This window comes from Nycticebus coucang, chromosome 12 (assembly GCF_027406575.1).
Source record: "Nycticebus coucang isolate mNycCou1 chromosome 12, mNycCou1.pri, whole genome shotgun sequence".
Taxonomy (NCBI): Eukaryota; Metazoa; Chordata; class Mammalia; order Primates; family Lorisidae; genus Nycticebus; species Nycticebus coucang.
Genome location: NC_069791.1, coordinates 64,311,992 through 64,326,899, shown reverse-complemented (window position 1 = coordinate 64,326,899; position 14,908 = coordinate 64,311,992). Strand labels below are relative to the sequence as shown.

The following is a 14,908-nucleotide window of genomic DNA, read 5'->3' as shown; positions in this document are numbered from 1 at the left end:
AGAAAGACTGAAAATAAAGATTGTAAGGACAGAAGGATGCATAGCAAAGACCTGATATACTCATTTGGACCCTGCTCTCATCCTTCCTAGTTAAATTCTTTAGAAAGGACCACTTTTGACTTAATAAGTCTTCTAGATGATTTTGACTTAAAGCATAATCCAGTCTAGTACTTCAGCAGTTCCTCTCATTTCTTTTGGTAGCTAGGCTCTTTCCACTAGCTAGAGAGGGTCTCCACTGAGCTCAGATACATGATGACTTTTTTCCTAGGCCTCTGCACAATTTCTATTTTTTAACTTTCCTATTTATTTATTTCATTTATTTATTTATTATTTTTTTTTGAGACAGAGTCTTACTATGTTGCCCTTGGTAGAGTGCCATGGCATCACACCTCACAGCAACCTCAAATTCTTGGGCTTAAGTGATTCTCTTGCTTCAGCCTCCCAAGTAGCCCTCCACAACACCCAGCTATTTTTTGGTTGTAGTTGTCATTGTTGTTTAGTGGGCCTGGGTTGGTTTGAACCCACCAGACTTGGTGCATGTGGCCAGGGCCCTAACCACTGAGCTATGGGCACTGAGCCTATATTTTTGTTTCTTTATTTATATTTTAAATTTAATTTAATGTTATTTTATCTATTTTTTTATATTTATAAAAATTCTTTTCATCTACATCAGTCTTTGTTAAATCCTATGTCTTCCTTTTAGGTTTTTTTTTTTTTTTTCCATTTCATTCTAGTCTATTCTCAAGTAACTTCCTCTTGAGGAATGCTTGGAGAATAAAAATCCCAAGCTCCCCATGTGTCTAAGAATGTTTATTTTGCTCTCACACGTGATTGATAATTCGGTTGCATACAGAATTCTAATTTTGAAGTAAATGTCCCCAAGAATGTGGAAGCTTTTCTTTGTTTCTTAGCATCCCGTGTTGCAGATGAGAGCTCTGAATCCCATTTTCTCCTTGGCATCGGTAATCGTGTTTTTTTTTCCTCTCTAAACAACTTTAGAATCTTCTCATTATCCATCTTCTTTTCCTTTCCTATAATTTCATGAGAATATATCTAGGTGAAGATCTTTTTTCATTCATCCTATTTGGTTCTCATCAGGCCTGCTCATTGTGAAGAATCATGTCATTCTTTAGCCCTGACAAATATGATTATCTCATTTCATGATTAATTCCTCCTTCTATTTTCTCGCTTCCTGCTGGAATTATTTCTAAGTGGACATTGGTCACTCCAAATTGATCATTTGGGTCTCAACTTTTCTCTCAAACTTTTCATTTCTTTTTGGAGTTTTCTTTTGGTTTGGCATTCTGGCCTAGAATACTTGACAGACATCTTCCAGCTCTCCTATTGAAGTTTAAAATTTATTATGTTAGTAATCATGTTTTAAATTTCCATAAACTGTTCCTTTATTCAGGCAGCCTATTTCATAGTCATTTGGTCTTGTTTTATGGATGTGATTCCTGCTGGAATCTCTTCTGAGGACACTCGTTAGACTTTGTAGATCATTATGCTTCATTCCCTTCTCAGCATTACTGTTTCTGTCCCACCCCTGGGAGGCAGTTGTCCTATTTGTGCATCCTAGTCCTCCTCCTTCAAGCTGCTGACTTCTATCTGTGTTTCCAAAGGTCCCATCCACTAATATGAAGTTCCTCTGGCCTTTTCCAACTCCCCCCAGAGGCAAAGCAGGCTGGGCTGTCTGGGGGCAGCCATGGTGTGTCAATAGGCAGTGGTCCAGGGCAGTGCTCCGTAAAATCTGGCCTGTGGATCCATGTCCTTCCACGCATCAGTCCACGACAAGAGCAGAAATTGAGACTAAGCATTTAGAAACTTTTATAGCACGTTTGACATTGCCACAATTACCAAGCATGATCAGCTGGCTTATATCTTGAGTATCTTTTTTTTAATTCTATTTTCTAGTAATTAATTTTTATTATATATCTTATGAAAGTATCAATCCGTAACAGATTAGAAATTTTTCCAAAAGGCAGGTGGTGGGGAGATGTCTTTCACTACAGATGGTTCTGGAAGCACTGCTTTAGGGAGCCCAGGCAGGGAGTGCTACACAGCCTGGCCTTCTGTGAAATGTCACATGAGAAGGGGCTCCACGGGCTGATGCCCCTTATTCCAAGAGCACTCAACCCCTCCGAGCAGTTTTCATTACAAAGATTTCTCTGGTTTCAGCCTGAGAAGAAGCAGAAGATTCACAGTGGTGGGTTGGTGAAGGGGACAGAGACAGACTTGCCTGTCCACCAATACACACAGCCAGGCTTCCATCCTCTACTCAGTGTCTGCCCTTCCTGACAAGTGTCCCCTGAAGTGGAACAAAGACCCCCAGCTGGGCTACTGTAAGCCCTGCAGGCTCTCAGTGGGGGCTCCTGTCCACCTGCTTCCCAGAAATGCTGGGCGCTGCTGATCTGCTTTAAATCTACCCCTCACGGTTCTTTGCTGTTATTTCGGCAGGTTTTCAAAAGAGGAGGTAAATTTTGTGTTTAGTTCACTGCCTTGAACCAGACATCCTCATTCAACAACTTTGGAATTAACTTCTTTCTGGGATCACAGAGGAATTAAGATCCAAAACGGTTGTTTCCAGGTGCATGAGGGAACTCGGTGGGAGGATGGTAAAGTTCTATCTATATCACACCAGCACTGCCCAGTGGAAACAAAATGGGCAAGTTAATATTTCCTAGTGGCAACGCTAAAAAAGGAACAGGTGAAATTCACTTTAAGAATATATATTACTTAATCCAACTCATCCAAAATATTATTATTTCAACATGTAATCAACATAAAAATTATTGATTTGCTTGGATTCTTTTTTATAGGCAAATTCTTCAAAATCCAGTGTCCAGTATCTTTAACAATTACAATACATCAAGGCAGTCACTAAATTTTTCTATACTCAGGGTTTTATAAAATTTACAGTTCAAAGTGTAGGCTGGGCATGGTGGCTTACACTTGTAATCTCAATACTTTGAGAAGCCAAGGCAGGAGAATTGCTTGAGGCCAGGAATTGGAGATCATCCTGAGCAAGAGCTAGACCCCATCTCTACAAAAAATAGAAAAATTAGCCAAGCATGGTGGCAGACACCTGTAGTCCCAGGAACTTGGGAGGCTGAGGCAGGTGGATTGCTTAAACTTAGAAGTTTGAGGTTACTGTGAGCTAGGTTAATGCCTGGGCAACAGAAAGAGAATCTACCTCCAAAAAAATAAATAAAAATTAAAAATTAGGTTAGCACACTCAAATTGCTCTAGACACACTTAAAGTGTTTTCAATAATAGAATCAAATATGAGTTTTTATATTTATATTAAAATGTATTAAAATTAAATAGGATTAAAAATTTAGTACCTATTCACAATAGCCTCCTGTCAAGGCCTCCACAGTCTATCGTAGCTGGTGGTTACCATTTTGGACCACACAGTTTTGTATCTTCATAAGAGTTTGGTACATTCATCCAAACTCATTGCATCATACAGTTAAAATCTGTGCAAATTTCACCAGAAAACCTCTCCACTTAATGATATGCATGGTGGAGTGATACAGTGATGTATACTAATGTCTGCAACTTTCTTGGAAATGCATCCAAAAAGAAAGGAGGATGGTGGAGGGATAGATGGGTAGATTTGTGACCAAACAAATATAGCAAGATATTAATCATTGTAGAATCAGGTGGTAAGGTACATGGGTATTCATGACACAATTCTTCTAACTCTTCTGAATGTTTAAAATTCTTGATGAGATGTTGGAGGAGAAAGAAATTTCTCTTAAGGAACTATACTTGATCCTATGGATCAAGCTCAAAAACATAACAATCAGTGAAAGAAGCTAGAGTCAAAAGAGAGCCTACACCCCCTTCTATTTACATAAAGTTCACCAAGAGGCAAAACTGACTGATGCTGTCAAAGGTCTGAGTATAGCTGCCCTTGCTAGGGAGTGACTGGAACAGGAAACATAGTGGGGCTTGAGGGCAGCGGATGAATGTCTACATTTTGGTAGAATATACATGGGGATGTAGGTTATATGACTGTGTTCACTTAGTGAAAATTCATACCACTATGCTGAATTTGTGTTCTTTACAGTAAACACATTTTGTGAATACTTTGTTGTCTTAGGGCATGCCTACCTTTCATATCTTGCATGAGGGAAACTTGTGCTCTCCTGTAAATTGGCACTCTCTGGTTTAAACAGGATGCAGTGTACTTCCCTGGTCCCCGGTGGGCAGTGAGATGTGTCATTGGGGCCTGAGGACGTGGATGCTGTGGGCTTTGATATTTATTTAGGAACTTTCTCCCTTTAAGGCTTTTGATTATATTTCTGAACATACTTTGCAGAAGGCAAACTCTCGTCTTCCTTAGTCCCTGACCCAGGTTCATCAGCACAAAGCATGGGCCTCAAAACTGTCAAGATTTCAAATCCTTCCGTGCTTGGAGCACAATCTCATGTTTTATTTATCTTCTTGCCTAGTTGTTTAATTTATTGAATGCCTTTCTCTCTAGGAGCTCAGGAACTCTCTTCAGAACACTTAAAACATGAAACAGAAGGGCACATTCTCTAGGCGTAATAGGGGAAACCCGAAAAGAGGGAGAAAGGAGAAAAGGGAAAGGTAAACTGAGGCAGAGTACAGTGAGGGAAACCAGTGCAGAGGCTGGAAAACACTGGGGTGGGGGGGCGGTGCATGGTAAGAAGGCTAGATTCTCTGGGTGTGCATGGCTCCCCAGATCTCTGAGTCTGTGTTCAGGTCAACCCTTGGGACCCAGGCAGTTGCAAAGGACAGCAGCCAGACCAACCACCATGGCCACTGGCAGTAAATGATTAAAATGATTACATCCAAATCACAATTTCTTACAAGTATTGTTCACCAGAACTTGGGAAAGCACAAGTGAAGTGAGAGTGTATTGGGGCCCAGGCACTGGGATGAGGAAGGTCCTAGGAGGTGGGGGTGCTGACCACCAGACATGCTCCAGGAAACTTCCAGAACACAGGCTGAGGGTGTGAGGTGTTGCAATATTTATCACCTCTCACTGAGTTGTGACCTCCTACACTCTGTGTAATGTCATGGTCTGGAATTTTTTCCTCTCCACAGCCCTGGGAGCCTAGACTGGAGGCATCCCCCTCCCAAGCCACACCGGAATCCAGACTTGGGGTCAGAGCTGGGGGGCGTCCCACGGAGCAGGTGGTCCGGCCTCACCCACTTACCATTTGCCCCCTGCCCTGACGCCCCCTTTGGGGCGCTCCTCCAGCAGCCTGGCACCAGACTCCGCCCCTTCCCCTCTTCCTTATCTTCTTTTCTAACCTTTTGCATTTTTCGTCTCATTTCCTGTCGGGTTTTGCATTTCCCTCCCCCGCCGCCCCTCCCAGCCTATGACACACTTTCTCTCCTTTTTTCTCTTTGGCCTGCCCAGGCCTTTGCTCTCCTGCCGGCCCTGCAGCCCCTGGGCGGGCGGCGCCCCTGGACGGGTGCGGGCCGCGGGGACAGCGGGCCCGGCGCCCGAAGGAAGCCGGCCGGCTGCGTGGAGGAGGCGCCCGGCGCGGCGGGCGGAGCATAAACACCCCAGGTAGGTTCGGCCGGGCTGGTGGAGCGGACGCGCCTGGGGCAGTTCGGGGATAGCGCGGGGCAGGGGCGCGGCCGGTGCTGGGGTTGAGCGGGGGCGAAGCTGGGGCCACGTTTCTCCTTCACCAACTCCATCCTCCTTAACTCTCTGTCCCTCCTCCTGTCCTTTCCAAACCTTTTCTTTCTCATTTTTCTCCTCCTTGGGTCTCTCTTCCCGGTCTCTCTGACCTGCTCTCTAACTGTCACCGCCTGGCAAAGTCCCTGCTCTTCAGGGCAGGGATGAACCACCAGGGCCCCCGTGAGTGCACCTGCCCCAGATGGAGGAAGAGAAACTTTTCTGACACCTGAAAAGCCCGGAAGTTTGCAGACCACAGCCCGGCCTGACTCAGAGACTTCTGAGAAGGTGGGGCCTGGATCAGGCCAAGACAGGAGAGGATAGCCCCTTTGACGGGGGTGTGTGGAGCTGGTGGCAGGGACTGGGGCCCTCCTGGCCTCAGGCCTGAAGAACCCTCCCCCAGACTGATGGGCCACAGGAGAAGTGCTGAGTTATCCTGCAAGGAGAGGCAGAGAGGGCTGTTCTGTCCTTTCCCTGTTCTGAGCAGAGCTGGAGGGAGTCACAGGGACACAGGTTTATACTGTAGGGCTCAGCCTTCAGCTGGGTCAGCCAGAAACCGTGGTCTAAGCTGAAGCTTCAGGTCACCTGCCCGTGCAAACTTGGTCTTGGACCAAACTGACTTTCTGTGCCCAGCCTGCTCTCAAAGCCTTTGATTTGTAGTTCAAAAAAGTTTGTCCTGACATTTATGACTTCTCTTGAAAGTAAAAGGTTACCAGCCTACCAGAAAGGGGAAAAATACATTGGTTGGTCACTCAGCATTTACTGAGAGCTTACCCCATGCATAATGTGTGCCGGAAATCCTGTGAGCTATGAATTAATTCCAGGACAGGAATTTTACTCAAATTGTCCACTTTCGTGCCTTCCCTGAAGCACGGGTTCCCTCCACCCCTGAGACATCTGTAAAGGGATGATGGTTCTGCCAGGAGTCTGGGATGCTCTGATGGTGAGGGAGATGTAGGCTCAGCCTGGTTGTGTCCTGGTGAAATGGTGTGGACCTGTGTGGATTTCATTATATGGGTGTCAGAAAGGCAGGCTGGGGGCCCTGCCAGTTCAACCACTCTTGAATCAGTGCAAGAAGGGTCATTTATGTGATTTTTAAAACTGTGGTACAATACACAGAATGTCACATGTACCATCTTCATACCATTTTTAAGCACACAGTCAGTGGCATTAAGTGCCTCACACTGTCACACAGCATCACTACCATCCATCTCCAGAACTCCTTCCGTCTTTGAAAACTGGAATTCCAGACCGATTAAACTCTCACTCCCCATCCTCCTCTTAATTTCTGTCTCTGTGGGTCTAACTACACTGGGACCTCCTGTGCGTGGAACCACACAGCATTTGTCCTTGTGTTGCTGGTTTGTATCTCCTCACGGTTCATCCGTGTTGCAGCAGGTGTCAGAATGTCCTTCCTTTTTAAAGCTGAATAATACTCCATTGTCTGAATAGACCACATTTTGTTTATCCACTCATCCTCTTTGTGACTTTCGGAACTGATTTCTAAACCTAACTCTTCTTCTAAAGATGATGGAGTTTGTTAGAATCCATCAGTGGTCACTTTGTAGTTGGCACCATCAGGAATACACAGAAGGAACAGGAGGTACAGCCCTGCCTCAAGTGGGTCCTGCTGTACAGTCTGTGTGTGGCTGAGATGGCCACCAGAAGGGAGGGAATTGGGAGAGAGGACAACAGTGGACGAAGGGGTAGGACCGGGGATTTATAGAAGGATCCAAGCCGAGATTGTATGGGAAGGGCAATGTTGGGACTTCTTTCCCCATACCCTAGGTACCTGTCCCCACCCTTCCAATAAGACCTGCTTCCTGGGACTAAAGGGAGGTGTGTCTGTGGTTTGGTGGTGGTGAGATGAAGAGGCTCCATGATTACAGCTCCTCACAGAACCTCACGCATGAAAGGCCAAATGGAGCCCCAATTTCCAAATAATTATGATGGAAAGGAGTGTCAGATGCTGAAAAATGGAGCCTCCTCAAATTCGTTTTAAAATTGCTTTCAATTCCTTCTTGCCTGGCCCCTGCACTCTGCAGAGTGCCCTGGGAGTGTCCGTCTTCTGGGGCAGAGGCCACGAAGACAGAGGTCTGAGGCCTGACTGCCCTGCTGCCCACCTGTGCTACCAGTATGACCTTGGGTAGGCTTGTAATTTCTGGAACTCTCTGAGAGCCATTTCTCCAATGCACTCAGGATATTAATACTGATTATTTTCAGTATTGCCTATTACATCAAGCATAAAATGAGAAAAGACGACATCTGACATGTTATTACCTTTGCGTTATTACCGAGATCTGGTGCAGATCAGAGTTGGACTTTGGAGTCCAGATGGGGCTTCCCGCGCAGGCCATCTGGGGGCCTGCCTTATTTTTCTGGTTCAGCCTCAGTTTCCTTATCTGCAGTCCCAGTCATACAGGGGGATTATGAGGCTTCCAGGAGATCATAGAGCAGATGCTCAGTAAATCCACTCTAGATAAACCTCTCTTGCTCGTGTTCGTTACATTATCCCATCAGTCTGGGAAATATTTGGATTGATTGAAATAGGGGAACTGAAAGAAAAGGAAATGACTTTCAAGGAGGCCCCTTTCAAAATACTCTTCTGCTAAAGGAAAATTATAAGGAGCAAATCCCAGATGCCAGCCTCTGCCTGTGCCGGGCCACACAGGAGGAACACATGGCTAGTGCATGTTGCATACAAAGAACACGCACCCCACACCTTGGCCCCATGCTGTCCTTGAGGAAATTCTTCTCTCCGGGTCAGTGGTTTAATGAGGTGATTATTTTCAGGAGGGTAACCTTTTGGGTTGTGATTTGTTCAAGGGCTCAGAGATTATAATGGTCTCTGTCACATTTGTGTAATAGGCATCTGTGGCCTGGTGCCAGGGGGTAATAAAAGATCTCCTCCTGGTCCTGTGCTCGGCTCTCACTCCTTTCTCTCTGGCTCCCCCAAGACATCCCTTCCACCAAAATGTTCTGGTCCTCTTGGCTCAGCTGGAGCCATACTTCTGTGGGTTCCTCACAGTGTGGGAGCCAAAGGGGGTGCAGTACCCCCAAAGAAAGCTCCAGCCTCCTCTGTGTGGTTTCTGTTTCTAGCATGTAATCTTCTTTCCTGTCCCTGTCAGACTTGGGAAGGTGCAGTCTTTAGTCACAAATGTGGCAGCAGCAGGGACGGGGCTGCCGCATACTCTCTCCCATGAACCTGACTGACCCTGGTGGTGTCATAGGCGATACCCACCAGGACTTTACTTTCCCCTGGGACGACTCTCCTTCATTAAGAGACAAGATGCTCTGTTGAAAAGATCTACAGACTTGGAGCCAAGTAGACAGGGTGACTGTCCTGATTCTGACAACTGTCCTCTCTGACAACTGGGCACTGTCCAGTTCCTCTCTGTGTGACCTCAGCAAAGTCCCCTGATGGCTTTGAGCCTCAATAGACACATATGTAAAATGGGTACAAAAGTATCACCCCTAAATTAAGGTAGGCCAAAGTGTTTCCAGGCATCCTGCATGTGTTCAAGAGCTCTGAGGGCATCTGCTCTTTAAATTTTACTTCTGACTTGGTTATTTTGAAGGTGGGAGAGCAGAGAGTGATGAGTTAAATGCAAAACAGAATATATGTGGCAAAGAGCTATTTCCCTGATTTACAAAAAACTCTTGTAAACCAATCAGACACAGGAATAAGGAAGTCTTTTCTTGAATGGTCCAAATAGTACATATTTGGAGCTAGATGGTCTGTGTCGAAGCTATTCAGCTCTGTCCAGGAATGAGTGTCCAGTGCAAGACTAGGCCCTTGCTAAGAATTTTCAGACCCCAAAATTAGAGAATTCACCCCAGTGGAAAAATGGTTACAAGCACACAGACTATGAACAGGACAATCAATATGTTTTATTTAGAATTAAATCAATGTAAAGTAATACAACAAAGTCGTTATTTTTTGGCAAAGATCAAAAGGTCTGATAAAACCTAACAGCAGCAAGGGAGGGGGAATCAGGGATTCTTACATGCTGTCAGTTTTACAATATTTGCCAGCATTATAATGAATAAACTCTCTGGTATGAGAATTCTGCTTCTAAGAAACAATCTTATATATAAGCGTATATATATATATACTTGTGAAAGTGTGCAAACATTTTTGCACACAGATGTTCATTGTAGGAATGTCTATTATTTGTTATAGAAAGATGCTCAAAAGGGTGTAAATGACCCTCAAGAGCAAGGTCTGTCCTTGAGATGGGGTTCTGTGAAGCCCTTGCTGAGAATGAGGGTGTCTATGTGGGCACACGGAGAGTTTGAGGAAGAAAACTCTAGTGCCCATAAGTAAATACTTCATAGTAGTGACCTCTGGGAAGGGGGAGCTCAGTGGTTGAAGGGGAAGAATTGAAATATATGCAGAGAGTGCCCCCAAAATGTATACACATTTTAAGAAAGGAAGAAAACTATTAAAAGTGTAATACTCAATATATACCAATAACTTTTGTTATCTTCTGTATTGTATCTTGTATCTCTTATAATTGCAGAAGTGAAACGTGACTGGAAAATCACAATTTTAATACAGTTTTTTCCTTTCTTAAAATGTGAATACATATTTGGGGCACCCTCTGTGCATGTGTAATGGAGTCCTAATCCCGACTTGAAATACATTTGCCTCTTTTTGTAGTGAGTTCCAATCTCAGCTGCATCCCAGGGAGAGGGCAGTGTTAGAAATCACAGGCCTCCCTGCTCCCGTTGAAGGATTTTTTTATGACACTGTAACACACACAGAGTACAGTCTTAAGAGTACACTTCGATGAGTTTTCACATACACCCCTGGAGCCAATCACCCGGGTCACGGTGTTGGTCTTTTGTAGGTCCCTGGGGGTCTCATGTCTTCCCCCCAAGAACTCTTCCAGCATCTGTCAGCATCACCTGTCCTGGGACTTCCGGAGTGGGTCATCTGTTCTTTTTCATCTCCAGCTTCTGTTACTCAGCTTCGCCTGCGAAACGCACCCGTGTCGTCTGCAGCTGTAGGTAATTACATTTGTTGGTAGCGGCGCCCCACTTGTATTGGGTCATACCCATTTACCAGCATTTATTTGTCCACTCTGCCATTTGGTAGGTATTTGTGTTGGTTGCAGTTTAGAGCTATTTTGAAGAAAAGTGCTGTGAACATTCTTGTACAACTCATGTGGTGATGGCCCCTTTATTTAAATCCAAGGGCTACCAGAAGCCGTGTGCCAGTGTTATTTGGGGCTTAGTAAATTGTTATTTTGGTGAATGCATGTTGGTGCGAAGTAAAACTTTGTTTTATTGACATTAGTGCCCTTGTCCAGCTTCTTCATAAGGATTATGTGAGCCACTGAAGTCTTCTGAGTAGAAATGGCCGATTTTTAAATGGCTTCGAGTATAGTTTGTTAAGGGGGAAACGCTCAGTTGAATAATAATGATCCCTCATCATTCTCCCCAACCCTCCTGTCTTCAGGTCTCAAATGCTTTTGAAAAACCAACTTGTTAACCTCCTCAGCACCTCTGGAAGCGACAGTGATCCCTGTTTGCAGGTAAATAGAGGTGTGGTGGGATCCCTGATCCCTTGTGAGACTTCTTGATCTTTGAAAAGTCTTTTGAAGTGACATTCTTTTACAAAGCCCTGTTCTGACGGTTCTGAGTTTGAGGAGGTGTCAGATTGGTGAGGAATGTGGCCCAGTAAAGACAGGGTGCTTTTCTCTGACTGTTCCAGCTAGGAAAGGCCACAGTACAGCCCCAGCACAATTAGAAGGCTGTTTGCGAGGAACAGGTCAATCTGTTTTCCCAAATTTTATATAATTTTGTAATTTTAAAATACTTTTTGTGAACCCAACCTCATATGTCTCGTGGCAGTCAGACTCACTGGGCCTGAGAAGCTCTGGAAAGTGGCCCAGCCTCCTTCACCCCTGCCCTGTCCCTGAGACAGTACTCTGTCCACCTGCCCATGCCCACCCTGCCAGGAACCAGAGCCCCCCTCGCCTCCTCAACCAAAGACACTTCTGCAACAATTGCTTCCTTTCTCTGCAGCATCACTGATTTTTTATTGCCTCTCCACAGGGATCATTCCCATCAGATAAACTGCAATTTCACCCCTTTTTAAAACCAACAAACAAACCTGTCTGGATTTTACATCCCCCTCTAGCTATTGCTGCATTTCTCTGCACCCTTTTGTACTAATTTGCTAAGGTTGCCAGACGACAACAAAACGTTGCAGACGAGGAGGCTTCAACAGCAGACATGAGACTCTCTCTTTGGTTTGCAGACAGCTGTCTTCTCACTGAATCCTCACCCGGTTTCTTCCCCTGTATTCCTTCTGTTCCTGTGTCCAGTTTCCTCTTTTTATAAGGATTAGATTAGGGCCCATCCCAATGGTATAATTTTACCTTAATTGCCTCTTTAAAGACTCTGTCTCCGAATATAGTCACATTCTCAGGTACTGTGAGTGAGGACTTCAATATATGAATTTGGGGAGACACCTTTACAGAGAAGCATTGTCTACACTTGCTGCCCAGTTCCTCTTCTCCCCTTTCATCTTAAACCCTTTCAGTCAGGCTTTTGTTCTGGCTCTCAATTTAAACAGTGCTTAGCAAGGATCCTAATGCCCCTTGTTCAGTGGTCTGGTCTCTCCTTACAGCCCTTGACCTCTCAGCAGCATCTAATACACTCCGTTGTTCTCTCCTCTGAAATACGGGTTCGTTTGTCTTTGGGGCAACTCCTCTCTTAGCTTTCCTCCCACCTCACTGGCCATTCCTTCCCAGCCTCTCTTCTCTGCATCCCTGTCTTCTGAAGTTGCAGTGGTCAGGCTGTGGAGCTCAGTCCCTGGGCCTCTTCCCCTGGGTGGTCTCATCAAGCCTCCTTGCTTAAGGTCATCTATATGGCAATGACTCCCAAGCTCATACCTCCTGCCCAGACTCCCTGCCTGATCTTCAGCTTTAATATCTAGCTGTCTTGATATGTCCACCGGGACATAATAACGGATCCAAAATCAAACTGATGATTGTTGAAGCCCTAACTCCCCTCTTCCATCCTGCTAGTGGCTCAGACTTAAGAACCTGGCTCTAGCTGTATCTTCTCTCTTGGTAATTTGCCCACTTGTTCAACACAGAAAATCTTATTTGCTCTGGCTGGGTCACAAAGAGCGTCATTCTTGTGCCTTGCAGATGTGTCTTTTGATGGGGATTCTTCATGCAGCAGGCGGGGCACAGCAGGGTGCTCTGGAAAATCCATTCCGTCCAGCAAGGGACAATTTGGGTCTGGGGCCACTAACCCAATGTGCAGTCTTGGACAAGTTCCCTTTCCCACCTGGGATTCAGTTTCCCGACATGTCCAGGGAGAAGATTAGATGGGACTGGGATGGTAAAGGATTTCATCATATGGGCCATTCAGATCAGCTCAGTGGCTTGCACATGTGGGGATCTGGGGTCCAAGGAAGAGGCTTCTGTGATCGATGCCCATGTTTGCTGTGGGTGTGAAACGGACCACTGAAGCCTGGCGGCTCCCGTCTGTCATCCCCCCACCCTTGCCTGGCATGACTAAGAGCCCCTTCAGCTTTAAAAATCCATGATGACCTGATGACCTTGAGCAAATCACTTCACTGTCTCAAGATTTTGTTTCTTCACCAACAAGATGGAGATAAATAATGCCTGCCTTGCTACTGCACAGCACGGCTCTGAGGAGCATATGAGATAAGTGGATGAAAAACAGAGCTGTAAATAACACTGCGTTTTATATATATAGGGGAGGTTTAATTTTTATTAAGTGCCCTCTCTAGCTGTGATTCCTGGTTGGGTGAGAGCCCCTGCCTTCCCATTAATGTATGCTTTGTGTGTCCGTGGCAGACAAAGCCATTTGGATTTCCCTGGTGATGATGAGAAAGGGAATTGGTACAGATGTTGCATATGGAATGTGATCCTCTGTGCTTGGAAGATCTCAGCATCTTTAACGGTCCCTGGGCAGGTGGCATTCAGGAGGTCTTTTTCAGGGTCACTCGGCTAATGAGTAGTGTGGGTCTTGCGTAATGGAACCCAGAGCTCCCAGTTCCTACCCATGGTCCTCACCGGGTAATGATGCTTCGGCACCATGGGACGGGGGGTGGGGAGAATCTTCCCAAAGTAAATTTTTATCTCTGTTAAGAATTTATCTCTATTATCCAAATCTCTGGAGTTAAATTAATTCTCCAGTTGGGCAGTTGGGAGTGGTTGGTCTCCCTGGAATGCCACGGGTACAGCTCTGGTTGATTTCTGTAGTGGGCACATGCCTGCAGCTTGCCCTGCAGATATATCAGTTTTTGTTATCTGATGAAAATGTCCCTGTCCCTAAATCTACAAGCCCTCTTTCTTTCACCTTGAATATTGTTAATGCCCTGTGTTTTCTGCCAAAATCCCTAACAGAGCCTCTATTTGCAGCCTCCTGTATGTATTAACTTTTCCCAGAGACCCAGGGGAGCCATCTGTTCTTCTATTATTTGGTTTAAGCAAAGCTTTGGGGGCATTTCTTCTTACCAGTAGTATATTCTGAGTTGGATTCATTGCCTGGGCTCTTATTTATTAGTGTGTGTGTTTTATTGTAATGCATTTCATTTCCTTCTGTCTTTTACTTTTGGGCTTCATTCCGCAGCCTCTGTCATGAACGATGTTTGGTGCTGTGTGAAATGAGATGCATTCAAAACCCTTCTAAGATATAAAGCGGTTTTTGTTTTTTCTAGTTTGATGTTTTTTTTCTTTTCTTCCTTTTTTTTTTTCTCTGTCTTTTAGTGGCAGATAAATAAAGGACTTGAGTTTCCTGTAGGACTGGAAATAGTGAATCAGATTTTTGTTTTGTTTAAAACCTGAAAATCTCAGATGGGAGTTGAGAGTCTCTGGCTCAGGCTGAATGCTATGTTGAGGTGTTTAAGGTGTCACTCCTTCCCAGTGGGCCATTCCAGAGGAGAAGGGGTGGCCACCCACGGAGACTGATTTGAGATACCAGGAAGGTCGCCTGAGTCAAAATGCTTCCCAGGGCAGAGTGGGCACCTGGCACTTCCCCTGTTGACCTGGCTGTTCCATGAAGGCATTTAGTGATTCAACACCTCATGTTATTCACAGAAGAAAGAGTGTAATGAGTGTGTATTCTGCTTTGGACAAGTCATTGAACTTCTTTGCACCTCTCTTCCCCTCTATGACATGGAGATAAGACCAGCATCCTTCTTGAAGGTCATTAAATGAGACACTACCTACCAGCGCCAGCAAGCACATCCCTCAG

General features: G+C 45.2%; 1 protein-coding gene across 2 annotated transcripts in view; it reads left to right on the top strand.

Annotated features, from left to right (window-relative positions):
- Positions 1–5,403: 5,403 nt before the first annotated feature.
- CARD11 (caspase recruitment domain family member 11) overlaps positions 5,404–14,908 on the top strand; it is a 115,127-nt gene continuing 105,622 nt past the window's right edge. Inside the window, exon 1 of one of the 2 annotated variants that reach the window (XM_053557159.1) lies at positions 5,404–5,551. The gene's annotated coding sequence lies outside the window, so the exon portion shown is untranslated. Of the gene's footprint in view, positions 5,552–10,580; positions 10,676–14,908 lie in introns of those variants that run through there. The other variant, XM_053557162.1, reaches the window with a different exon arrangement.